A 27,305-nucleotide genomic window follows, 5' to 3' on the forward strand; every position below is an offset into this window, starting at 1 on the left:
AAGCCATTTTTTAAATTATTTTTGTATAGAATAAAATATTTTTTGTGGTATAATTTAAATAAATTTATTAAAAAAATTTATTAAAAATATTCATAAGCTATTAAAAATGGACAAAAAAGTATTGTATGGAATTCGAATTGATATCTCATTAATATTTAAAAAAAGTCTCGTAATTAAATATTTTGTTAGCTTTTTTTTAACGTATGAAATAAAATATATTTTTTAATTTTTAAATTATTAATTTTTTAATAACTTTTTTATAATTTTTTTTTAATAAATTGTTAATTTTTTTTAATAAATTTTTTAATAAATTATTAATTTTAAAATGACTATTTGAGGCAAATTTTGACTAATTCGAACCAACTAGGTTCGAATTACTTGCTGAAGCGTTCAAACGTGTAATTCGAACTCACCTAGATCGAATTACTCTCAATCCTAGTTCGAACCTACTAGGTTCGAATTACATGCATCACTTGTTCCATCAATATTCGAGCTACCTTGGTTCGAATTATGTGTTTTTATAGTTCGAACCAACCTGGTTCGAATTATATAGTAATATTCCTTAAGCAATTTTTAGTTTGGCGGATTTGCGTAATTTCTCAACTCCCTTGGCTTATTTACGTTTTTTTACCCTATTTTTTTCATGCTAATATCTAATTATATTTTTGTATACATAGAGAGAAAAAAATATTATTTTTAAATAGCAAGCATAAAAATTAATTATTTCTATTTGTACACTAGACTTAACACCTAATCAAAAGTATACAAGTTAAATCGTTTCAAATTTTAAATAACGGATATTAAAATTAATTATTAGTAATAAATCAAACTCTTTCACATGAAATTAATAACTAAAAATTTTATTATCTGATTTTTTATCTACAGAGACCATGATCTTCTTAGTCGATGGAGACTTTTGTCCCCTACGATCTTTTTGTAAAAGCAGTTTGATTTTTTATAAATTCTTTTGTGCTATAATCTATAATGTCGGAACAAAATCGATATAATTTTAAAAGATTTATATTCTCGTAATGTAATTACGGGTAAAAATACTAGCATATTACTAAGTTTACAACCAAAATGTGTCATATGTGGCTTTCTTATTGCAATTAAAATCAGATATTTTCCTCTAAAATTAAAGAGTTTTATCCTCTTCCTTACTAATTTTATAACCAAAATATGCCACATGTCACTCCTTCATTGCAATTAAAATCAAATATTTCCCTCAAAAATTAAAGAAATATTTCCTTCTCTCTACTAATTTTACAACCGAAATGTACCACATGTTATTCTCTCATTGCATTTGAAATCAAATCTTTCCCTCCAAAATTAAAGAATTCTCCCATCCTTCCTCTCCATTTATCTATCCCTCTCATTCCTTTAACTACTCTATCTCTTTTATATATCATTATCAATGACTAATTACAAATTTGATAATCAAAATGTACAACATGACATTCTTTAATTGTATTAAAATTAAAATTGAAATATTGAAATTGAAATTGAAATATAGCTATATTATATATTATATTACATATTATTATCTAATTTAATAATAAAATATGTCACATGATACTCTTATTAAATTTGAGAGAAAATATTTTTCTCCAAATTAATAAACTCCATTCTTAAATTCTCTCATCTACTCTCTCCTTTTTTTTCTATTTCTTTCTATCATTCTCACTCTATATATAATTTATTATATATTTATATATTATTATAATCTAGTTTAATAACTAAATGTGTCACATGACATTTTCTTATTAAAATTGAGAGGAAATATTTTTCTCAAAAATTAATAAACCTTCTTCCTAAATTCGCTCATCTATCACTCTCTCTTTTTCTATTTCTCTCTACCCTTTCCACTCTCTATATAATTTATAATTGATATTTTATATTAGTAATTTGACAAATCAAAATGTGTCATCCGATATTTTTTATTATAATTAAAATAATTTTTTCTTTTAAAATTAACAAACTCCCTCTCTCAGTCTTCATCTTTATCTTTTTCTCTCTTTTCTCTCATTCTCTATTTTTTCTATCTTTTTTTCTACAAAAAATAAAATTAATAAAATAATATAATTTAAATAAAAACTATTATTATTATATACATATTTTTTTAGTTTTTTATTTAGTTTTAAATTTTTACTACTTATCTTTCTAATCTATATTTTTATTTCTCTTCTTTCAAATATTTATTAAATATAATTTGGAGAGAATACTAATATTATAATTAAAACTTAAAATCAAGATTCAATTGTTTAAAAAGAATTAATTTTGAATTAATTTTATAACTAACAATATAATTTTTTATGCTAATATCTAATTATATTTTTATATACATAAAGAAAAATTATTATTTTTAAATAACAAACATAAAAATTAATTATTTTTATTTGTTCAACAGACTTAACATTTAATCAAAAGTATACAAGTTAAATCGTTTCAAATTTTAGATAACGAATATTAAAATAATTATTAGTAATAAATTAAACTCTTTCACATGAAAATAATAAATAAAAATTTTATTATTTAATTTTTTATCTACAGAGACTTTAGTCTTCTTAGCAGACAGGGACTTTTGTCCCGTTATAATCTTTTTATAAAAGTAATTTGATTCTATAAATCTTTTGTGCCATAATCTATAATGTTAGGACAAAATTAATGTAATTTTAAAAGATTTATATTTTTGTAATGTAATTATAGATAAAAATATTATTTTATTGTTAAAATCAATCACTAATATAAAATACATATTAAAATATAAAATATATATTAAGAATAAATTTAACAATTTCAATGGTGCTTCTGAGTGTACTGACAGAGACTTTTCGTTCTTATTCTTTGTAGTAAGCTTTTTATAATTTGGAGAGGATACGTCATTTTAATTTAAAGAAAAAAATATAGAAATATCTTCTGTTAAATACTAAATTAGTATTCAAAATTTTTTGATGCTAACAAAATAGTATCTAATTTTTATTGTTGACAAAATAGTCTCTAAACGACTTTAAAATTTGACAAAATCACCTAACCATAAAAAAATGATGTCACGGTAAACAAAAAACGTTGATGTGATCATCAGAAAAGAGCTCCAATGATGGCAGAGATTAGGCATGCCATGGAAGCTGAAGAAGAAGACCGCCATGGCACGCCGTTACACCTCGTTGCGTTCTTTATGTTCGCCGATTCTTCTTCTTCAATATACCGCTGTATCCCATTTTACTAGACTGCCATGACACGCCACTGCGTCCTTTTCCGTCATGGCAATACCTCGCCGCGTTTTTGTGTTCGTCGCTTCTTTTTCTTCAACATGCCGTTGCATCCCTTCTGCATCCCCTCCGCCATGGCAGCACCTCGCCGCTGCATCTTCTTCTACCAGAAACGTCGTCAGAGTTCTCTGCCATCATCGGAGTTCTTTTCCGGCGGTCACATCAGCGTTTTTCATTTATTGTGATGTCATCCTTTCACAGTTGGGTGATGTTGTTACATTTTAAAATCTTTCAAGGATTAATTTGTCAATAATAAAAGTTAAGTACTATTTGTATAGTTCTAAAAATAAAACAGGACCAGTTGGTTCAACTAGGTTAACTGAAAACCGGTCAGAACAATTTGATTGACCTCAAAAACCGTCTAACAAAAAACTTATCAAAAAATCGATCGAATTGACGGTTAACTGGTGAACCGACGGATTTGTAGAAGTCTTCCAAAATGGCGCCGTTTTAACTTAAAAGAAAACCCTAAAAATGGCAACCCAAACGCCCAGTCCTCCCAGTCCCACTCATCTCTTCTCCTCTCTGAAAATTGAAAGAAGTAAAGAACAAACTCAACAAAAAAAAAAACCCTAGCGGCATAGTCCCCCAACCCATAGCCCATAGCCACCGCAGCCCCTGCAGTCCCGCAGCCACCGTAGCTCCTCTCCTCTATTCGTGCACGCTCTTTTTGTGTTTGCCGGTGTCGCCGTCTCCTCTATTGGCCGCTGGTAAACACTCCCCTTCCTCTTCGCCGCTGTATCCCCTTTCTCTCTTGTTTGTGCTCCCTCTGATAATAGTTAATTTTGTTTGCTTAGTTAATTTTATTCATAATTTTCTGTGATAATAGTTAATTAGTTTTCTGAGTTAATTTTATTCATAATTTTACGTGGAGTTTGTTGATTTTACTGTGAAATTTGCTCGTTTTAGTTTTACTGTGGAGTTTGCTGAGTTAATTTTATTCATAATTTTCTGTGGAGTTTGCTGATTTTACTGTAGAGTTGGCTGATTTTAGTTTTACTGTGGAGTTTATGCTGAGTTAATTTTGTTCATAATTTTAGAGTTTTACTGTGGAATTTACTGTTTTTTGCTAATTTTAGTTTTTTTTTGTTGTATGTTAAAGATGGAACAATCACAAAATGATCAACAACCACAGGACAATTTTGTCAATGCTGTCCAAGAATTCTAAACTGTTTGTTTAGTTGCGCCTTTGATTAGTTGAAAACTTTTTGCAAGAGTTTGCTGAGTTAATTATGATTTGTGATGAGTTGCACCTTCGATTAGTTAAAAATTTGTTTGTTAATGTTTTTTTTTGATAGTAGAACATTATGTGTTTGTCACTAAGTGCATTTTAGTTGTTTTTAGTTATAAACTTTGATGTTTAAAATTGTTTATGAACTTCTAATATTCAATTATGGATAATTTATTACGTGAAATTGTAAAATTTTAAATTTTATTAAGTTAGAAATTATTGAATTTATATATTTAAAATTATATATAATTTTTTTAATAATTTTATTTAATATTTAATTAAACCAATTAAACTCCGGTTAAACCAATCAAATCAATAAACTATTGAACCAATAACTTTACCTATTTATTAACCAGTTTAGTTCTTGCAACTTTGGTATCAACTATCAAGGGCTGCTTAAGCATAACTGATGGCAAAACTATAATTTTCACTTCCTTTTAGTTACTTACAATTGCATTTAACATAAAGATTTGAGTCCATTATAGGCCAATGGATGAAAATGTTAATGAAATCAGATTTTAAAGAAAACATTGACCATATAAAGCTAATATAGCAGAATTCCATCTATGAAGTTAGTCGATAAATTCAAATTTATGAACATGTGGCATTTATTAATTAATTGCTTATTGCTTATCACACTACGCCAGAAGATTATATGTAGCTGATGATTAAGATGACTTAATCGTTTACAATGATCTTATAATCGCATTTGGTACAAGTAATTAGAACTAAAAAATACAGAGTATAAAAGCTAAGAATAAAAGAGGGGATTAAAATTTCTTAACACTGTTAACAGCAGTCTCCTACTCTACAGCAACTAATTATATTATCACATTGTTATCCCCTTGAAAATAGCTTTATCTTCCTGTATATCAGTTCACTTAGTTTCTTAATTATAGCCTCTGTATAGCTTCGACCGCATGTATATCTCCTATTTTATTGTATTCTGGTATAATACCAAAAGCTGTATAAATTCTGATCACATCAATGAGAAATGCAACCTTTCAAAGCTTAATATGGTATCAGAGCCCTATTGGCTAACCCCCAACAGATCCAAACAACATGTCATTGAATAATCTTCTTCTCTCTGCATCAAACAATTCTACCACAATGAATTTTCCCACCCTTCCTATTAAACTCAACCATGAAAATTACTACTTCTGGCGCAAAACAATGCTTCCTGCTCTCGAAGATTTTGATCTTGACTCATTAATTCACCAAGACACAATCCCTCCCACCCACATAACCCCTGAACCAACGACTGAAAAATCTTCTCCCACACCTGTTCCAAACCCTGCGCATGCTACATGGAAGAAAAAGGACAAACTTGTTCTCCTTTGGCTTCATTCGCACATCTCAGAGAATGTTCTTGCTTATATCATTGCCTGTACAACCTCTCGCAGCACTTGGATTGCTCTAGAGGAGTTGTTTGATGCTCAATCAAGTGCTAGGGCTGATTATCTCAAAACCTCTCTTCAAGATCTGCAAAAAGGATCATTAACCATGATTGATTATATTGCACAAAAGAGAAAGCTAGCCGATTACCTTGCTGAATGTGGCTACATAGTTTAAGAACAGGACCTGAAGAATTTTATCCTTAAAGGTCTTGACTCGTCCTATAATAATTTTCGAACCTCCTATGGTTTGCTCCAATTTCCTCTCCCTCTCACCAAATTTATTGCTGCCCTTTTGCGTGAAGAGTCTACCCTGGGTCATTCCCACTCTGGCCTTCTTTCTTTACCCACCCCATCCGCCAATATTGCTCAGTCCTTCTCATCTCTGAACCTCAATCCTAACTCTCAACCTCAGCCTTCTCAATCTGCCACCACCCCTCCGAGATTGTTTTGTCAGATTTGTGAAAAACCGGGGCACATTGGACGGGACTGCTACAACCGTGGCAACTTCAACTTATATCCCTCTCGTAGCAACAACAACAGGCGCAACAACAACAACATCTCTAATCACAACTCTCGCAACACCAGCAACTACCACAACAACAAGAAACCAGAAGCCCTATTTGCATCTCCCTCCAGCATAGTTGATCCGGATTGGTTCCTTGACTCGGGAGCAAGTCACCACGTCACTAACCAAGCTCAAAATCTATCCAGCCATGCTGACTATGATGGCAACGACTCCCTCACAGTAGGGAATGGTATGTCTCTTCCCATTAGTCATTTTGGATCTTGTATTTTGCCTGCTTTCCCTTCCCCTCTAAAACTGTCTAATGTCCTTGTCATGCCCCACATTACAAAGAATCTTCTTAGCATTTCCAAATTGACCAAAGAAAATGACATTTTTGTTGAATTCCATCCTGATCGTTGTGTTGTTAAGACCCCGCAGGGTCAAACCCTTCTCACAGGTCACGTGGATAATGGGCTATACCGTCTCCCCATCACTTCCTCTTCATCTCCTCAAGCTTACCTTGGTGAAAAGACATCCTTAGAAGGATGGCATAAACGTCTGGCTCACCCTCACTTTGCTCTTCTTCAGCAATTAGTTCATAATTTTCAGCTTCCTGTTTCAAATAAATGTATTCCAGATGTTTGTGAGCCTTGTCAATTTGGCAAGAGCCACAGAACCCCTCTCCAAGTTTCTCATGTTGCTAGTGCAAAGCCATTTGAATTAATTTATTCTGATGTTTGGTCGTCTCCTACTCTCTCTAATTCTGGTTGTCGATACTTTGTTCTCTTTCTAAATGATCATACAAAATACTTATGGATCTACTTTTTATCAGCCAAATCACAAGTATTCTCTATCTTTGAGAAATTCAAAAAGATGATAGAAACACAATTTGACACTAAAATCAAACAACTACAAACTGACTGGGGAGGTGAATATAGAAATGTGTCTACATTTGTTGAAAATTTGGGAATTATCCATCGTGTCTCATGCCCACACACTCAGGCTCAAAATGGTGCAATCAAACGCCGAAATCGCACTATAGTTGAAAAGGGTCTCACCCTACTTGCTCAAGCTTCTTTACCTCTCTCCTTTTGGGAAGAAGCCTTTCACACTGCTGTCTATTTGTCCAATCGTACCATCACCCCCACATTACAAAATAAATCACCCTACCAACTTCTCTACCACAAAATTTCAGATTATAAATTCCTCAAAACCTTCGAGTGTTTGTGTTATCCTTATATCCGACCCTACAATAACAATAAACTGGAATTCAGGTCTCTTCCTTGTCTCTTTGTGGGTTACAGCTCCAAGCACAAGGGGTATTGTTGCCTACACATCCCTTCTTCTCGTCTATATATTGCTAGACACGTAATCTTCAATGAGAGTGTTTTTCCCTACTCCGCTGTCCTGACCTCCTCTACTTTACCCACTACCTCCACCTCCACGCCCCCATGCATTCCCCTCCCTTCTGTCGTTGACCTTACGACTGCTCCTCAGTCCCCTACCCCGTCAGCTCCCCCATCACCCTTTGCACAACACAGCCCTACTCCTACTCTCTCGCTTACTCCGTCTTCCCCCTCCATGACTACCTCAGACCAGCCATCTTCTCCCACTTCCGCATCTCCTACCTCGTCACCAGCATCATCGTCTCCACCCTCCCCTTCTCCTCCGCCACCTCCTCCACCACCTCCTCCACTTCTACTCACTCTATGACTACCCGTGCCAAAACAAACTCACTCAAACCTAAACTATTCACTGCCACAAAAAGCCCTCTTCCTCACCTTCCCTCATCCCTTCTTGAACCTAAAACATTCGCTCATACCTCAAAATATCCTCACTGGAAAACCGCTATGCAGGCTGAATATAATGCTCTTATGACTAATGGGACATGGACTCTTGTTCCAAAGCCTGCTAATACTAATGTTGTTGGCTGTAAGTGGGTCTACAGGGTCAAACAAAAATCTGATGGGTCTCTTGAAAGGTACAAAGCTCGGCTTGTTGCCAAAGGTTTCCATCAAGAGGAAAGTGTGGACTTCTTTGATACTTTTAGTCCTGTGGTCCGTCCAACTACTGTTCGCCTGGTTCTTAGTATTTCCCTGTCTCATGGATGGTCCCTTCGGCAACTAGACATTAATAATGCTTTCTTAAATGGTGATCTTGGTGAAGTTGTTTACATGGAGCAACCAAATGGTTTTGTTGATCCTACCCACCCACTACATGTCTGTAAAGGCTCCCCGGGCTTGATTCAATAAGCTGAAAGGCTTCCTACTTACTCATGGCTTCTGTTCTTGCTACTCTGATACCTCTCTCTTTGTCTATCACCTCAATGGAATCACTACTTATGTTCTTGTCTATGTTGATGATCTCATTATCACAGGAAACTCTCCCTCTTTCATCACCACTTTCATTTCCAACCTCCATCAAACCTTCTCCCTCAAAGATCTAGGTGACCTTCATTACTTTCTTGGTATTGAAGTCACTAGATCTCCTACCTCTCTTTTCCTCTCCTAAACCAAATATATCCGTGACATTCTCGACCGCTCCAAGATGACCACAGCCAACCCCATCTCCTCCCCAGCTGAACCCGGCTCGCGACTTACTCAGATTGGTGATCCTCTTGCTGACCCTCACTTGTATCGTAGCACTGTTGGTGCTCTTCAGTATGTCATTATTTCCTGTCCTGAAATTTCTTATGCTGTTAACCGTGTTTGTCAGTTCATGCATTCTCCTACTGAAATTCATTGGAAAGTAGTTAAAAGGATTCTAAGATACTTAAGTGGTACTCTTGACTATGGTCTCACTCTTCATCCTTCCAAGGATCATCATCTTGTTGCTTTTTCCGATGCCGGGTGGGCTAGTGACACTGCTGATTGCAAGTCTCAACATGGCTTTGCTATTTTTCTTGGTGGTAATCTCATTAGTTGGTCCTCCCGAAAATAGAAAGTGGTTGCTCGTTCTAGCACTGAAGCTGAGTACCGTGCCATAGCCTTTGCAACCACTGAATTAAATTGGCTTCGTGAGCTTCTGCGTGAACTTCATCTCTCTACTGCTATAGCTCCTATGTTACTCTGTGACAATATTAGTGCCATTTTTCTCAGCTCTAATCCGGTCATCCACGACAAATCCAAGCATATAAAAATAGATTATCACTTTGTGAAAGACCAAGTTGATGCAGGTGATCTTGTTATTCGTTATGTGCGCTCCGCTGCTCAACGAGCCGACATTTTCACTAAAGCCGTAGGAACATCACGGTTTTGTGAACTCCGATCCAAGCTGCATGTTCTTCCACGACCATGAGCTTGCAGGGGGGTATTAACAGCAGTCTCCTACTCTGTATAGCTTCAACCGCATGTATATCTCCTATTTTATTGTATTCTGGTATAATACAAAAAGCTGTATAAATTCTGATCACATCAATAAAAAATGCAACCTTTCAAAGCTTAATAAGACAAGAGGTGTATTTCTACATAAGCTAACACAATCAAACAAGAGGTTGATACAGTGAAATGTTTTGATGAAATTTTTTTTTTTTTACAAAAAAGAAAAGACCCATATTAGAGAAACAAAGAAACATATCCACAAAGTTTGAAGTGTCTCTCATCTTTAACTTACACACATAGTAAAATATTGATCGGAACTTCGATTCAACCAAAAAAATTCATACCAATGAACGATAATATTTTCAAGATGATCTGATCATGCTGACTGCTGAGGCTCATTTTTAAACCTAATCAAATCTCATTTTTTCCATCATAATCTGATCAAATCCAGAAAAAACATTATCTATCATAACTTTTAAACCACCATAAAAATTATAAGAATAAAAAAGAGGTAATATAGTCAATGCAATTAGCCAATTGCCATTCAATCATTTAAAATATATTCAATCATTATATCTTAGGATCACTTACTGTAAACTGATTTTTCTCAACCTTAATTACATCTATAATTTAAATTTATCTAGAAATTCTGGTGCTAATCAATCTCAAATATTTTAGCCAATGAATTATGTACACTACAAAAAAAAGAGTAATTATCGACGGTCAAAATTTTTGTCGATATTTTTCAATGGTTGATCGTCGATAAAATGAATAAAAATAAATTAAAAATAAAATATTAAAATCGACGGTTGGATCGTCTATTATCATAGCGATTTAGACTCTTCTACTATTATTATTGAATTACCAACAGAATGAAGGTTTACATTTTTTTTTTTAAAATCGATGAAAATATCTTCTATTTTAATATTTATTATATCAACAATCTTTGCCGTCAATAAATTTGAATAATAGAAATCTCCTGTTTTGTGAATTGTGATTCCAAATTTCCGATTTTAGAATGGAGTTCTCTTTGGTTCGTAATTTCAGCTTACACGTGAGCTTCGCCTTTTCTCCATTATGCGAATTGTTGATTTCTTATACTTTTTTTTTGTTCTCTGATTTTTCTCTTGGCTGCACAATTGATTGAGTTTCATTTTCTTCTAAGATTATGCTATTTTTTTTGTTAATTGTAACATGTGATTATGTGATTTCAGTTAATATCTTCAGCGTTTCAGAGAATATGCAATCCTTCTGTATAAGCCTCTGAGCAAAATTGTTTTACTCTTAAGTACATGTCGTATGAACTACTCAATTTTCATCAACCGTGTGGATATGGTGCTATTCTGTATGATTGTTCTACATCGTGGCTTAACATTGAAATGGATTTCAATTATTTAATAGCGTTACTGTGTTGAATATATTTGTTATCAGGATTCTAATTGTAGTTTATGCAAATTGTAGGTATTAGTTATACTGAGATACATAACTATAATGATTGCACCAAAATAACTAGGCTACCTTCAAGCACAAAAAATGGTGCAAGATTTAGGCACGGGAAGTTAATTTGTTAGCTGCTTAGTTAAGTTTCTTTTTCAATAAATGTGTGTTTGGCCTTTTTGCAATGGCAGTGAAGTATGTTTCTCATCTTTTGTTAGCATTGATCTCTTAGTGGCTGAGATTCAAAATCTTTTAGAGAAGGTAATGTTAACTTTCTTGCACCATTCCATATGGTCAATTTATGCAATATATTAATAAATTACTTGGGATGAATGCAAATTTTGGTGAGAAGACATTTTCCATCTTAAACATGTTTGATCAATTTTTAATATTTTGCTACACATGTGTAGATGGTCCTAGCACAATGACAATGGATACATTTTTCTTTATGTAAAATTTGAAGCATGAACCCAGATCAAGACTCTTTTGGGACAAATTTGACAAAATGGACACTAAGGGTAAACATCAATCTTTATCAACTAGATGACCCGTTGCTTTGCTGAAATGCTTCTTAAACTTTAGTTACATTCAACAGGTATTGAAACAATTCGGAGAGACAATTGTTTATTAGTCAAAGACCTTGTGAAACGATTGCCTTCACAAAATACTGATTGATAGGGACATCTGGGCTTATGATGAACCAAATGGATTTATCACTTTTGGTTATCACAAAGGTGAATTTTTGGGGTTTACAGATCTTTTTTTTTACAATGTTGATTACCTCTTGTGGAACATTATTTGATGTGAGTATACTTGAAGTATAATTGCTATTAACTTGATTGCTTTTATAGGGCTTGACAAAGACAGGAGATGATTATAAAGTGAAGGCAGCTCATGTTGAACTTGGTGATAAATAAATGCAATGCTTGTTTCTTAAACTAGATTTATTCGGCAAAGAATAATTCAGTATTAAAAATTTAAAATCATATACGACATTTTTATCAAAGATATAATTCATTCACATAAAGTAATGAATTATAGGGTCGACCACTTAGGTTTGCACCAGTGAAAGAGAACATATTACGCAACAAAGCACAAAATTAAGAGAATAAACATATTGTTAAATCTGAGAAGAACCAGCTAAACTAAACTAAGAGAAAACAGAAGTAAATTCCTGAGTGAGTCTGGCTGCCAAGGAAACCATAATGTGGGGGGTGAACTGATCCTGTCTTCCAAAACATAGTCATTCCTAAAAAGCCAAGTTCTCAAAAGCTATAAATAATTAAAAAGTCATAAGACATGATTTAGTTATATCCCATGGGTTGATGCTTCCTAATGTTTGTAAACTATTTGTGAAACCATGCATTAATAAAGCTATGAGATTTATATTTATTGTTTTCATCATATTAAACTTCTAACTTTTTATTTTGTGGTCATAAGTCTATTCTATTTGATTTGTAATTGACAGCAAGATGCTGCCGCTGCTCCAAATGTTGGGGATAGAGTACCGTATGTCATTTTTAAAGCTGCAAAGGGTGCCAAGGTGCATTGCCCCCTCATTGTTTTATTCGGTAACTTCAAAGCATTTTTTATATTTTCTTTTGACTAATATGTGTAATGAAATTAGGCTTATGAGAGATCAGAGGATCAAATATACTTCCTGGAGAACAACATACCTATAGATCCCCAATACTATCTTGAGAATCAAATCAGCAAGGTTGGTTTGACAATTGTTTTACATTTTCTCTGATATTTTAAGTTCTCGATCTTGATTATCTTCATTCATGTTTCAGCTAATTCTAAGGATTTTTGAGCCAATTCTGAGGTATGCTAGCAAAGAACTTCTCCATGGAAGCCACAAGATCTATTTCCATTTCTACTCCGTCAAACAGTGGCATCATGGAATTTGTTAAGAAACAGCTAACTTGCATTGGCTCTACCAAGCATGAGTTTGCTACCCCTATTTTTCTCTTCACTGCATACAAAAAAATGAAATATTATTAGTGGATTGTGATTTAGATGAATATAAATTTGAGTTTAGTTATTTATCTTGTCTTTAATCTTTATGTTAGAAGATTATTTATTATTTTGATAAGTTTGCAAACTCATTATGTTATCTAATATTCAGTCTAAATTTTATTTCTATATTTTAAAGTTTATTTGTTTTATTATCTAATATTTAGTATAAATTTTATTTCTATATTTAAAAGTTTATTCGTATTAATTATCTGCTATTTTCAAATGGAAAAAACTAATAAAAAATATGACTATTAAAATCAACGACAATGCTGTCGCTTTTTAAATTTAATATAGACAAAAATCGACGGCAATGTTATCGATTTTTAATTTAAAATAGACAAAAGAAAATGGAAAATAGACGGTAACATGGTCGGTAATTTAATAATTAAATCTACAACTAATTTATCGACACAGTAGTCGTCAATTTTATTGAAAGCTTATCGACCAACAAGCCGTCGATTTTATTAGATTTTTGAAAAATCGACCCGGTTAAAAGCAACAGCTAAAATCGTCAATTTTACCGTTGATTTTTAATATTATCGATGGCTATGCCGTTAATTTGGCCGTCGGTTTTAACGATGTTTTTTGTAGTGGTATTCAGCTAATGTTTATAGCAACCAAAGACATGTAACAAACAGTAAATCATCGAAAAAATGAACAACTATGTAAATCTGTCCTACTCTAAGAATAACTAAGCATGATATTAAACAGTAAATCATAAAAAAAAGAGAGAAATAATAATTTCTAGTAGAGATCTCCCTTTAACATTCATTTTCATGTACTAAGTGATTATTCAGCAAGACAACAGCAAATTCAAGGTTCAGTCACTAACAAATTCAATTCGGTGATGATTTCTGGCAACAAAAACATTTAGCTAAGTAATTATTTGAACAAGACAGCAACAAAATCAAGGTTCACTGATGATAATCAATAAAAAAGTCATCTTAGTGATGATTTTAAGCAACAAAGAAACTAGCTCAACAAATTATTCAAAATTCAGTGGTGATAATCACGAACAAATTCATATTAATAATTAAAAAAAATAATTTAATGATATTTTTAACAACAAATTTCAGTAACAAATTAAAATCAAAATGTAGTTATTTAAATTTCAGCTGCCTTTGAATTTTAAATTTAACTTTAGTCAGTTTATTTAAACAATACTCCTCAATTTTAGTGACGGCTACTGCTCTATAGTTCCATTATAGCTTAGACTTCTAATCTATTTAGTCCATACTATAATTTAAAGCAAGCTAATCACAATTTAAACTAAGTAAAACATATAGGTTTATCATTTAAAATTTGGTTAATAATTAATTAATTAATTATTTTGGCATTTAAACAACTTTCTAATGCGAAGGAATTATGAAATGAGAATAATAAAAATTCTTCGAATACATCTCTTTTAAAAATAACTTGTCAATCCAATTTGATAAATTTTTTCATTCCTTTCCTTTCTCTTGTTAACACCTTGACACAATCAAAGTTGTTAACACCTTGACACCCTCTTAAAGTGATGCATTGCAGCATGGGTATTTGATAGTATTAAGAGAATAATGTGTTGGCTTTCAAGTGTGTGAGTACACTTGTACTTATAATGCAAGGAATATAGGGCAAAAAAAAAATAAGTAACATCACCAAATCGGGGATTAGCTTTTGGTTGCGCGAAAGAATCTGACGACAGGAAAGAAGCTGACCACAAGATTCAAAGCAAGAAGAGAACAACGACGACCAGCCTGGGACCGGCTACTTTTGCCGCCGAAGATGACGAGCTTGAGAAAGCGCGTGACTGAGTGCGAGACGGTGACAAGACATGGAGCAACGACGACGACCAGTTCCGGGACTTGCTACTTCTTCCACCAGGGACGACGAGCTCAGGAAAGGCGTGCAAGCGCAACTAAGTGCGAGACAGTGACTACTGATAAGACGATGACAACTGATGACACGGAAAGCGATGAGGACCTTGAGTGCAGATCGGAGATGAGGACAAAGATCTAGTGTTAGAAGATTTTTTTCAAGGACTTAATTGTATTTTTAAAATTTTAAATATTTAAAAAAAAATTAAGAATACATTTTTTTTTAAAATTTAAGCATAATTCAGTTCAAATTATATAAATCGATTAGATTGAATCGGGTTTGATAATTATAATGTAGACAACTAAATTTATTGTTATTACTATAATAAACTGATTTTATTAAAAACAAATTATTGACCGTTCAATATATACATCCAATAACAATGTGACACATATAAACGTTTTTCAAAAAAGACATTTTTAGTGTTTTTATCAAAGTAGCATTTTTTTATTCTAGTAAGTTACAGCAGTAGTCACTCCTCATCTAGCACCCTATGGGTTCGTCCACGCTCTGTTAGGGTTTCACTGCAACACCTCCATGGTTACACCTTTCTTTGTTTTTTCTTCGTCAAAATCTTTTCTATCTTCTTCTATTTTCTTCTCTTAATTTCTTTTCTATTTCTAATTCACCCCCACTTGGTTCCCTATTTTTCGTTTCCTCACCCAATTCATTCCTACACTGGATTTCTCTTTTAGTTTACTCGGTTTTCTAATTCACTCATTCCATATATCTTATTTGTCTCCGAAATCATCAAATACCAATTCTGATTTTCTCTACACCATGAGCAACAAATCAGATACTCAAAACTCCCATATAATTGATAGTGATCAAGAGGATGATTTGATCATTTTAGCTTATGAAGATGTTTTTGAAGGAATTCAAGCTTGTACACGGAGCCTGGAAGGATTTTCTCAGATCGATCTTTTCCGTAGATACCATGGAAGGAGCTCTCTATGCAATATGGAATAAATCAGAAGGATTCAGAGTAGTTAAAAAATCCAGGAACCAGTTTCAATTTTTCTTTGAGAATAACTCTGATGTGACTCGAATTGAGAGGGGTTCACCTTGGTTATTCAAGAGTTTTGTTTTTCATGTTTGCATATGGAAGCAGTCAATAAACATGGAGGATAATCACATCTCTTTTTTTTGTATGGGCACAATTGTAGGAATTGCCTGAACAATACAAAACGCTTGAGGTTGGCCAAAAATTGGGTGGGAGACTTGGTCAAATTGAAGATGTTGCTCTGTTTGAAGTTAGAGGCAAAGATACACGCATAGTAAAGGCTAAAGTGGAACTGAACGGTGATAAAAGAGTGAGGGATACACTGAAATTGCTTGATCCTAATAAGAAAATACTGGAGATTGGAGTATGCTATGAACGTATAGGTGTGTTCTGTACTTATTATGCAAAATTGGGGCATGAATATAAAAACTGCCAATTTTTTATTGATGATTCTGCCCAAAACAATATCAAGGAAGATAGAGTTGGTGAACGGCTTAAGGTAGATCAAGTCGGTAGGCGTTTAATTGAAAAGAGAGCTTCCTTCAATCCTACTCAACATTGGGATGGTTCTATTCCAGCTCAACCGAAGAAAAAATCTCCACCTGCTTGGCTTTTTCATAGTTTCTCAAAATTGAGTGTGCAAAATGATCAAAAAAAATAGAATAATGAAAAAATTGCTACCAATTCGGGTTCTAGAGCAGAAAATGAGGGTGAATCAGAAAACAATGGTACGGCTACTGATTCTAATTCTTCTTCTAATGCTTTATTGGAGATATCCTATCCCATGAATATTGTCCAATATAATAACAACGTCATGTCCAAGCTTAGAAAGGAGAACAAAAAGCCAAACCTGAAACAACTTGTCAGAAAGTCTGTGATAGGTTTCAAATGGAGGAGTGGAGGTAACGTTACCGAAGATATTTAAAAAAAATTGTTTCAATGATATTGTCTCTGATGCTATGATGGTGGAGAGTGCCAGCCTTTAAGTGGTACCAAAAGAAATATGAAACTGCTTTCGTGAAATTGTCGGAGTTTGGGGAGACCCCTGACAATCCACAATCTTAAAGGGATTTGCAAATCCTACTCCCCCGAAGTTGATTTTATCTGTGAAACAAAAAATTAATCTCGACAAGTTGAAGAAAAATTAAGATTTTGTGGTTTCAAGAAATGGTTTATTGTGGATCCGGATGGATTATCTGGGGGTTTGGCAATGGCATGGAGAGATGGTTGCACTGTTCATATTTTACAGCATGGTAAATTGTTCATTACGGCATCAGTTCTGAGAGCTGGTTATAATGATCCCTATGGTGTTCTAGGTGTTTATCTCAGTTCAAATGATCAATATAGAATGACTTAGTTTGTTGAATTAACTTCAGTCACCCAACAGTTCGATGGTAAGGTTATGTTAATGGGTGATTTTAATGCCCTTTCTAATCAATTGGAGAAAGCAGGTGGGGGTGTTAAATCTCCTTCTTCTATTGAAGCTTTTAACACTTTTATTTATGATAATTCCCTGATTGATATTGGTATGGTCGGAAGACCATTCACTTGGTCGAATAGGCGGAGTGGTGATGAGTTGATACAGGAAAGGCTGGACTGATTCCTGGTAGGAGTTGATTGGTAGCAACTCTATCCCAATGCAACGATTCTTAGACTGTCAGAATCAGGGTCGGATCACTCTCCTCTTCTCTTATACTCTAATCCGAGAACTGAGAGATCTAAACGGCAATTCAAATTCCAAAAAAAATGGTGTTCCAATGATGAAATAAGGCAGATTGTTATAGAGGTTTGGCACGAACAGATTGATGGTTCAGCCATGTATATCCTAACTAAAAAAATAAAGCGTTGTCGGCATAAGATTGTCAGATGGTAGCAAGAACACAGATCTAATTCGAAGGAGGAGATTGATTTACTACAGTCTGAATTAGCGAAACTTCGTTTAACAGGAATTCATGGAGGCAACATCATTTCAGAAATAGAGGACAAACTTGAAAAAGCATTACAAAATGAGGAATCTTATTGGAAAGATAAGTCTAGAGTCAAATGGCTCAAATCCGGTGATCAGAATACAGCTTTCTTCCATCAGAAATTTAGAAATTGAACCTGATGGAATAAAATTTGGCAACTAACTGGCAGTGATAGTGAAGTGGCTACTTCAAATGCTAATATTGCTTCTGTGGCTGAATCTTATTTCAAGGACATCTTCTCCTCCACTTGACATGAGAACCCTGAACCTCTATTTACTGATTTTGAACATAAGGTTACAGCTCACATGAACTATAGGCTTCAAAGGCCATTGACTATGGAAGAGTAAAACGTGCAACATTTAGCATTCATCCTCAAAGTGCTCTAGGAGATGATTGTATGACAGCAAAAATTTTTCAAAGCTTCTGAAACATACTTAGTGGTGATGTGTTTCGAGCAGTTAAGAGCTTCTTTTCAGGGGGCAGAATTTTGAAGGGTTTTAACCACACTCAGATCTGTCTTATTCCCAAGATTTCTGATGCTAAAGGTATGACTTAGGTAAGACCAATAAGCCTATCCTCAGTCTTTTACAAGATTATCTCTAAGGTAGCATTTGTTTTGAGGTACTGGGACAGATATTGGAAAATTGAGACTCAATATCATGTTTGTTGGCTCAGAGACTGGTACTAAAATTTCTGTCTCTGTCCCAAAATTTCAGTATTCCAGTACCTCCAAAAACTGGAGACACAGGAGACTAAAATTTTTAGAGACGGAGATTGAAACTTTAATAACATTTTATACCTAAAATACCCTCATTTCAATTAATTGATTCTAATTTTACCCTTTGTACAAATTAAATTAGAGCTTCATTTTTGTTTAAATTTTTGTCTTCCACTTTGCACCAAACAGAATATTAAAATTTATTTCAGTCTCTATCTTTGAGTCTCTATCTCTCAGTCTAGTCTTTCAATCTCTGTCTCTCTACCAAACACTACCTAAAGTACTTGTACATAGACTTCAGGGTATGATGAATAGACTAATTAGCCCTGCGCATAGTGCTTTTATTAAAGGCAGATTAATCTCTGATAATATCCTAATTCCTCATGAGTGTATGCATTACTTGAAGAACAAAAAAAAGAGAAAAATGAAATGACGCTAAAATTAGATATGAGTAAGGCATATGATAGGGTGGAATGACACTTTCTTTGGTTTATATTGGAGAAGTTTGGTTTTGACTCCCAGTGGATCATGTGGATTCGAGAATTAGTGACAACTGTTTCTTATTCTATCATTGTGGAAGGACAGCTCTATGGTTTCTTCAAACCAAATAGAGGTATTCGACAAGAAGATCCTCTATATCCCTATCTTTTTCTTTTCTGTGCAGAAAGTCTCTCCTTCTTGCTACACAAGGCAGAATAAAACAGACTAATTCAGGGTCTTCAGATACATAAGCGATGTCCCAAGGTCAACCACCTCCTCTTTGCTGATGATTCCATCTTATTCTATAAGGCTAATCCTGAAGCATGTTCATACATCCTGCATATATTGAATTCTTATGAAAGCATCAGTGGCCAGAGGGTAAATCTTAATAAATTTCTTGTATTCTTTAGCCACAACATTCCCTCCACTACTCGTACACTACTGGCTAACTCTATGAATATTAGTAATATTGGGGCTCAGGATAGATACCTTGGTTTGTCTTCTACAGTCTCTAAATCGAAAAAGACTTCTTTTAGTATGATCAAAGAGAAGGTTTGGAAAAGAATCCAAGGGTGGAAGCGCAATCTTCTATCGTAAGGTGGTAGACAGGTATTGCTTAAGGCAGTGGAAGAAGCTATTCCTATTTATACGTTGTCTTGCTTCAAGTTGTCTGATGGTTTAATTTCAGAAATTCACTCTCTACTTTCTCAATTCTGGTGGGGACAAAAAGGTTCTGAAAGGCGGATGGCTTGAATTAGTTGAGACACTATGACTCGTCCACGAAGAGAAGGAGGCCTTGGATTTAAAGATTTCATAATCCAAAATCTGGCACTTTTGGGCAAACAGTTTTGGCGACTCGTAACATAGTCTACTTCCCTATTATCCAAAATCCTAAGAGGTAAATACTTTAGTAATGGTAATGCTATAACAGCAGAAATTGGAGTCTTACCTTCTTGGGGATGGAGGAGCATACTGGAAGGCCGAAATATTGTTGAAAAAGGTCTTAACTGGGCTGTGAGTATTGGAGAGAATATCCGAACCTTTGAGGATCCTTGGCTGACACCTCTGTATCCTTTAATAATTTCTGACATGCCAAACAGACAAGCTATTTCTGATTTGGTTCCAAGAGTTAAAGATCTAATTATTGAAGATAGGAATTGGAATCAGAATCTCATTTAAGAATTATTTTTCCAAGACGTTGCAAACATGATTTTGTAAGTTAAAATTCAGCAGAGTAGGGACAAATTGCAATGGGATTTGAATAAATTCAAGCAATATGATACAGCTTCAGGTTACAGAATTGGTTATTTATTTTATCATCCATCTCTGGAGCTTTGTCCTAATTATATATAGCAGAAAAAGGCGTGGAATGATCTATGGAAGTTGAACTTGCCTCACAAAATTAAGCTATTTATCTGGAAAGCTCTCCATGGCCGACTACTGGCGCTTGCTCAGATTCATCACCGCATTCCATCTATATCGCCAATATGCCCCTGCTGTCATGAAGCAACAGAAACAGTCACTCATTGTTTGATCGATTGCTCTAGAATTAAAGACGTATGGTCTCACAGTTATCTTTATGACGGTCTTCTCTCTCAAAGTCCTAATGACTTTTGGACATGGTGGACTGCATCAACAGAGATACTTAACCCGTTGAAGAATGTTGACCGTAATCCTCAATTGCTTGCCATTATTTGCTGGAACTGCTGGAAAGTTCGCAACCAGTTAATTTTTGAAGGTTCTACTTTAATGCCGTCTGTCATTCTAGCAAGCTATGTCAAGTTGCTCTGTGAAATCCAAAGAACTCCCAGTTTAGATCGTCATCTCCATGAGGCAAACTCTTAGTACCATTCAATTTGATTTATCATTCTTTCTTCTTTAAGATTTTTCTTCGTTTTTTGACCATGCACCGTTGGATAAATACCTTCAGTGTATTGTTTTGGAAAATCTCCACTTTTTATTATGCTGTCCTGCTTTTGGACATCTTTCTATTTCATTTTTCAATAATTAATGAAATATAATCTACTATTTTTAGAAAAAAAAGTTACAACAGTAGTCCACACTTTATATTTTATGCTGGTCATTTTGGAGGCTGGAGATAGAAAAAATAAAAAAATAAAAATAGTTAATTCAATCCTATAACATATAGTGAAAAGGTTATTCCCACAGTGAAAGTCCTACATGTCATTTATCGGGTTTATTCTCAATTTCGATTATATTTAAAAACTGGATCAGACTGGCCGGTCGAACCAGTTCAACCAAAAACTGGCATGGAAAATGGTCTGATCCTCTTCTTAAGATTGCTAATTTCTAAACCACTTAGAAACCGTTGAACCGGCCGGTTGGATTGGATCGCAATACCCAATCAAAACCCTAGGTTCTCCCTGCAACGATTCTGCCGCAGTGCCGCCGCCGTCCGTGCTGTCCGCGTCCTCCTTCCCCCTGTCTCCGTCCTCCCTGGCTTCTCTCGAATTTGGAGTAGCTCGCCGCCGTGTCGCCGTCGTCTCGCCGGTCGCCGTCCGTGTCTCCATCGAAGGTTAGCGTCACTGCTTTCACTTCTTCAGTTCTTCTCTTCCTATTATGCTCTGTTTGCTGATTTTGTGATATTGTGAATGGATTAATGGAAAATCAAATAATTGATTTTGTGCTGCTGCTCTTTTTTTAATTCCTGCTCTTTTTCTAGGATTAATGAAAAATCAAATCATTATTGAAATTTTTGTTTAGCTTTATTGATTTCAGGTTTAGTGTGATTAGGTTTTACTTGTTGCTGTTTTGTAATGTTTGTTGCTGAATGCTAAAAATGGAAATCAAAGCAAATGCTGTTTGAATGATAATTTTTGTTGCTGAATGCTGAATGCTGTTGGTAGTATTAATTTTGTGCTGCTATTAATTTTCTGGCTATGCTGCTGCTGCTATGGGTTCTGAGTTCTGGTGTGCAGTTGTGTGTTTTGTGGCTCTGCTGTGTTGATCATCTTTATCAAATGTCAATGTTCAATTTTTACTTGCGTTGTGTTGATCATCTTTCTCAATTATTGTCAATGTTCTTTATCAGAACTGAGAAGGAAAATGGCAATCTGAACCAGCAAAAGGATTTTCGCAGCGTCAGCGCGTGCTCACACTTGCAGGAACAAGAAAACTAACTCTTTTTCTGCCCTCTTTCTGCACTCGTTCATTGTATAGTAATTAGTAAGTCAACTCTTTGGATTACTGGCATAATTGAATTGGAGATTTAAGAGACAGTTGATTTCTTAATACTGAAAATTCACCCTTAGTTTTGATCTAATTGTGTTGTTTAGTAGGAACTAATATAATCTCTTCATGGCTTTATCATCGTCTTTTCCAAGTTATACTAGTTTCTTGTAAGAGAATTAAAGCTAGCTAGTTTGGCCTTCCGTTTTGCACAAACAAAAATATGTTAATACGGCCATTTTATCAAAACAATAGTCACAATTAGGAAGTTTAATTTAATAGTATATGATGCAGATACGTCTATGATACAGATATTTGAGTAGAAACGAAGTATTTGTACATTATAGCTTGCATATGTTGTGGAATAGGATAATAACAATTAAGAGTATTGAGTATTGATATACTTGTTATCTCTCTTTGAAATGTTACTTTCTGTATTTACTGTTTTGATTTAGCTTTGCATTCTCTCATGACTTCTTGGAACAGCGATTATATTGTTGTTTATTGGGTTTCTTTCAATATATCATGGTATTATGTGATATCTTCACACTTTGTACTATTTGAATTGGCATTTCTTTCAATAGTCACTCACAAGCTGCTTCTATATTCTAGGATGTTTATAATTTATTTATTATTTTATTTTAAAATGGTTTTTCTGGTTGAACTACGGTTAGACCAATTTCATTACACCACACTTTTCATGACCGTATCCAATTATTTCACGTGAAGTTGATAGTTGAGAGTCGTTAGATGAAAATTTAGTCAAATCAGTCAAACCATCCAACGACTTTCAACTATCAACTTTATGTGAAGTCGACTGCACCTAAGTTATCACCTTATTTATTTCCCTTTCTCAGCTTGCTTTACAATTTACATGTACACACACCCCTAAAATTTCAAATTTTAAATTTTGAATACAAAATTAAAATTAAAAAAGGGATTCTCTCTGTTCTCTGTTTCCAATTTTATCTCTTCCTCCTCTTCTTCGGTTCTTCTACTTCTTCATCTTCAGTTTCTCTTCTTTTTTCTCCTCCGTTCACTGATTCTATTTTTGTATAATCTTCTTCTTCTTATTCTTCAGTAGTTCTTATTCATCTTCTTCTTCTAATTCTTATTGTTCCTAATTTAAGTCAGAGGTGGAGATTATAGAGTTAGTGTATGCACCAAGGCAGAGAATATCACTGTACCTGATGGCTCCAACCTTTAGGGGAGTCATCGCGGAGGAGGCAACGTCATCGCTGGTGTTAGGGTTGCGGCGGTGGATGAGATGGCGACTGCTACGGTGGTGGACCATGCTATGGCGGTGGTGGTCGCAGTAGGTGCGGTGGAGTTCGTGGTGATCTTTCAATGCTGTAGTGATGGATACTGAGGAGGAAGCGGCGGAAGAGAGCAAATCGCTGGAAGGTATTGAGTCGCTGCCACAAAGAGCACATGCAATGAGACTATTAAAGCAGAGAGCACAACAACGATATAATAATTTTATATTTGTCTTTATCTTTCTGTCCGTATAGATCCAGACAAGGATTCATCTTCATTTTCAAGACGTTCCTCATTTTCAAGATGTTCCTGATGTTCGTCCTTTTAATTTTGACTAAATCTATATGTAATTTGAAATTGAAATTTGAATTTTTAAATATGCACAACCTTATCAAGCATTCAAACCATCTCTCAAATAATCAAATTTCAATTTTCTTCTTACCATAACCCTCTTTCTTTCTCTATCTTCTCTCATGTCTTTCTTCTCCTAGATCTATATATCTCTCTGCATCATTTTTTTTCTTTTATTTTTGTTATCTTTGTCAAGCGGAGATTTCTTGATGGTGACATGCATTATGGTATTGTGTTTGTTGCGGGGAAGAAGTAGAGACACGACAGGGAGGAGCGAGAGATGCATACTGGCATTGACAACAATGGGCATGCAGTTTGGTGAGGCTGAGATGATTCGGATGGCAATAGACAGAACGGAAGAGAAGTCATAGTTGCAGCACCAGAAGCGGCCGTCAACGGTCTTGGTGCGATGATTCTGTATTCTCTGCTTATGTAAGTAGTCGTCTTCTTCAAATGAACGTATACGTTTTTTAATTTTGATATCCCTACTCGTACTCCTCTTTGTTCGGTCACAGATTCATGATGGTTCTCGATGTGTGTTCCTTATTATTTGATCTGATGTAAATGTTCTAATTTTGGTAAGAATTGAAATGATGATGTGCAGAGGCGTCTTTGCCTGGTGTGGAGCTTTTGATGCAGAAAATCCATAACCTCATTGTTGTTGCCGGGATTCTATTTGCAATTCCCCAAAAGGTCTTAATCTCTGTCCCTCTTATCTTCAATTTGCATCCAATGTACAAACCAAATGAGATTGTTAAGTAATGCAGCATGAACTAATCATTTTTCCTTTGGTTTTTGATGTCCTGGCTTTTGTATTTTCAGAGTATATATTCATTTTCATCATCCTCATAGATCATATTTTTCAATTTTTTTCTTCTCATCAATCTAATAACGGAGCATTAGTACGCGACGGCAAAATCAAATTGGCTACTGGAAATTAGTGGGCACCCCGGCAAGAAGGTTCAGCTCTCGGAGTCCAAGATCCGGCAGCTCTGCTTGATTTTCAGAGACATTTTCTTGCAACAGCCAAATTTATGGGATCCCCAATCTTTCATTTAGATTTGTGGTACTCTAACTTCTTGTAATCCCTTACTCTACTGCTTTCTTTCTTAATAACAAGTGAATATGTACACTTTTGTGCATCCCTTACTCTACTGATTTCTTTCTTGCAATCCCTTTTGTTTCGGTCTTCTTCCTTTCTTTTTGAAGTCGGCATTTGATTGATTTGTTATTGCGTTTATTTTTTATTTTAATTTTTTCTAATAGTGATTTTATATTCTTTTAATTTGAGAGTGACATTACTATTATATTTTTTAATATGTTTTTTAACCATATTTTAAAATCTTGATTTTCATTTCATATCACTTCTCTAGAATTTTATTTTTCCAATACATTTTTGACTAAGATTTGGTAACTTTTACTGTTTATGATACACGGTTCGGTATCTCCTTTTTGAGTTTTGATAATGAGATTTGGTAAATATTTTTATTTTAACTGTTTATGTGGTCTCTTCAAATCTTTATCATTATCATAACCTCAGAAAAAAGAAAATAATATCACCACAAAAGCAAGGAGGTGAAGAAACCATGATGGCAATCCTGAATGTAATAATTGAAAGAGAAGGGAGGAATTGGAGAAAGAAAGTGGTGGTTCAGGTTCACATTCCTCCTTACAAAGCCTTCTCTGGCATGGTGGTTCTGCTTATGGTGCTTGGTTCAGTTGTGCCTCAAATAAGGTTATATATGATGGATATGAATGAATCCACAAATTGAGACAATTTCATTCATAAATAACAAAGTAACTAACTCAGATTATTCTTTGTTTTCGCAGGTAGCATAGGTTCCATTAACACTGCCGTACCCATTCTCACATTAGTTTATTTTTTATTTTGTAGTTATTAGTTTAGTGCCTTCATTGCTATACCCTATTGTGGCATGTCTTTTGGGGTGCATTAAAACATGCGAATGGAATTGAAGGCGGAATTGTTGTTAGAGTAATAGCATGCTTTCAACCCTTGCACAATTGTCAGGTCAGTACTATATGATTTATATAGACATGGTTTACAAGCTTGATGTGAGATAAAAAAAAACACTTGTGTCTATTATGTGTTATCCTCTGTTATTAATTATTGGATTGTTTTATGAGCTCATGGGGGACGAATGCTATCTTCAAGTTTTTTGTCATTTGCTGAATCGTGTCATAAAGATACATAAACTTTTTCTCATCTAGCTGAAGCTTGAAGTTTGTAGTTTTCCTTTATTATTATTTGTCTATAAAAGAAATCAAGTTATTGAAAAATTTCATATCAAAGCATTGTAGCATCGTAGCACCTACTGATAAATATTTTTATGTTATGCATTTTCACTGAAAATGGTCTATTTGTCATCTTCATCATTGATTGATTGACTATTGTTCTTTAGGTTATTTTTTTCGTTGGATGGTTAAGGCTCATACGAGCTATATGTTATAAGGATTTGTATTTTATTTTTATCCTTTTTGAAATTATATGGTTTGCTTTGTGTATTGGTATGTTTGAAAGACATCACAGCAGATGAGGGTATTAGCCTACTAGGTCAAAGTTTTTATGATAAAAAAAGTGTGAAAAATAACAAATATTGATAATCAGGTTGAATACTACCTTTACTCTCCACCATTTCAAAGCTTTGGTTAGACATAGTGAATATGATTTGGAATTACTTTTGCTCATGTTTTAATCTGTGAGTATGCATTAGAGTATATATATGTTTGTTTTCTTTTCAATTTTTTTTTTGTGATTGAACTTATGTGACATATAATGATTAATTCAAATAATCAACATATATTGTTACACGGAGAGATTTCTTCAATTTATGGTATTATGAGTTCAAATATCTTAGTGATTAAATGATAAATTAAATAACATTAATTATGTCTTTGTTTTTTGGTATTACTGAAAAGCCAATGACAGCTTTGGGTGAACAAATGTGTCAATCTGTGGTGATAATGTTGGAAAGACTATGCACGGCGAACCATTCGCGGTATGCGGTTTGTATGCCTTCCATATGTTCAAGCCTTTCTATGAGTATGACAGGAAGGATGGAACCAGTACTACCCCAGGCCATTCACTGTATTCACCATTCTTTTCATTCATATGTTGCAACTGTGCTAAAGATTTTTAGCATTATAACATGTTTTAAATATTTAATAAATTACTTCTAAAAAATAGAGCGATTATGTTTCAAATGGTTATGTTGATTTATTTTTTAGTCTCTCTTTGTATTATATGAGATATTCCAACTTGTATAATTAATTCAGACACCAACAAA

The 27,305-nt window shown here is 34.1% G+C and overlaps 1 long non-coding RNA gene across 11 annotated transcripts; it reads left to right on the forward strand.

Annotated features, from left to right (window-relative positions):
* Positions 1-21,565: 21,565 nt before the first annotated feature.
* Positions 21,566-27,222, forward strand: LOC107496216 (uncharacterized). Of its 11 annotated transcripts, XR_001593588.3 has the most exons (9): positions 21,566-21,739; positions 22,256-22,389; positions 23,523-23,796; positions 24,197-24,432; positions 24,605-24,693; positions 24,823-25,066; positions 25,541-25,735; positions 25,831-26,029; positions 26,938-27,222. It is a non-coding gene; the product is annotated as an uncharacterized LOC107496216 (long non-coding RNA). The 11 variants fall into 11 exon arrangements; XR_008001244.1 differs by having other exon boundaries at positions 24,823-25,797; positions 25,895-26,029; XR_008001238.1 differs by having other exon boundaries at positions 24,823-25,735.
* Positions 27,223-27,305: the final 83 nt, after the last annotated feature.

Source organism: Arachis duranensis, chromosome 7, assembly GCF_000817695.3.
Source record: "Arachis duranensis cultivar V14167 chromosome 7, aradu.V14167.gnm2.J7QH, whole genome shotgun sequence".
NCBI lineage: Eukaryota > Viridiplantae > Streptophyta > Magnoliopsida > Fabales > Fabaceae > Arachis > Arachis duranensis.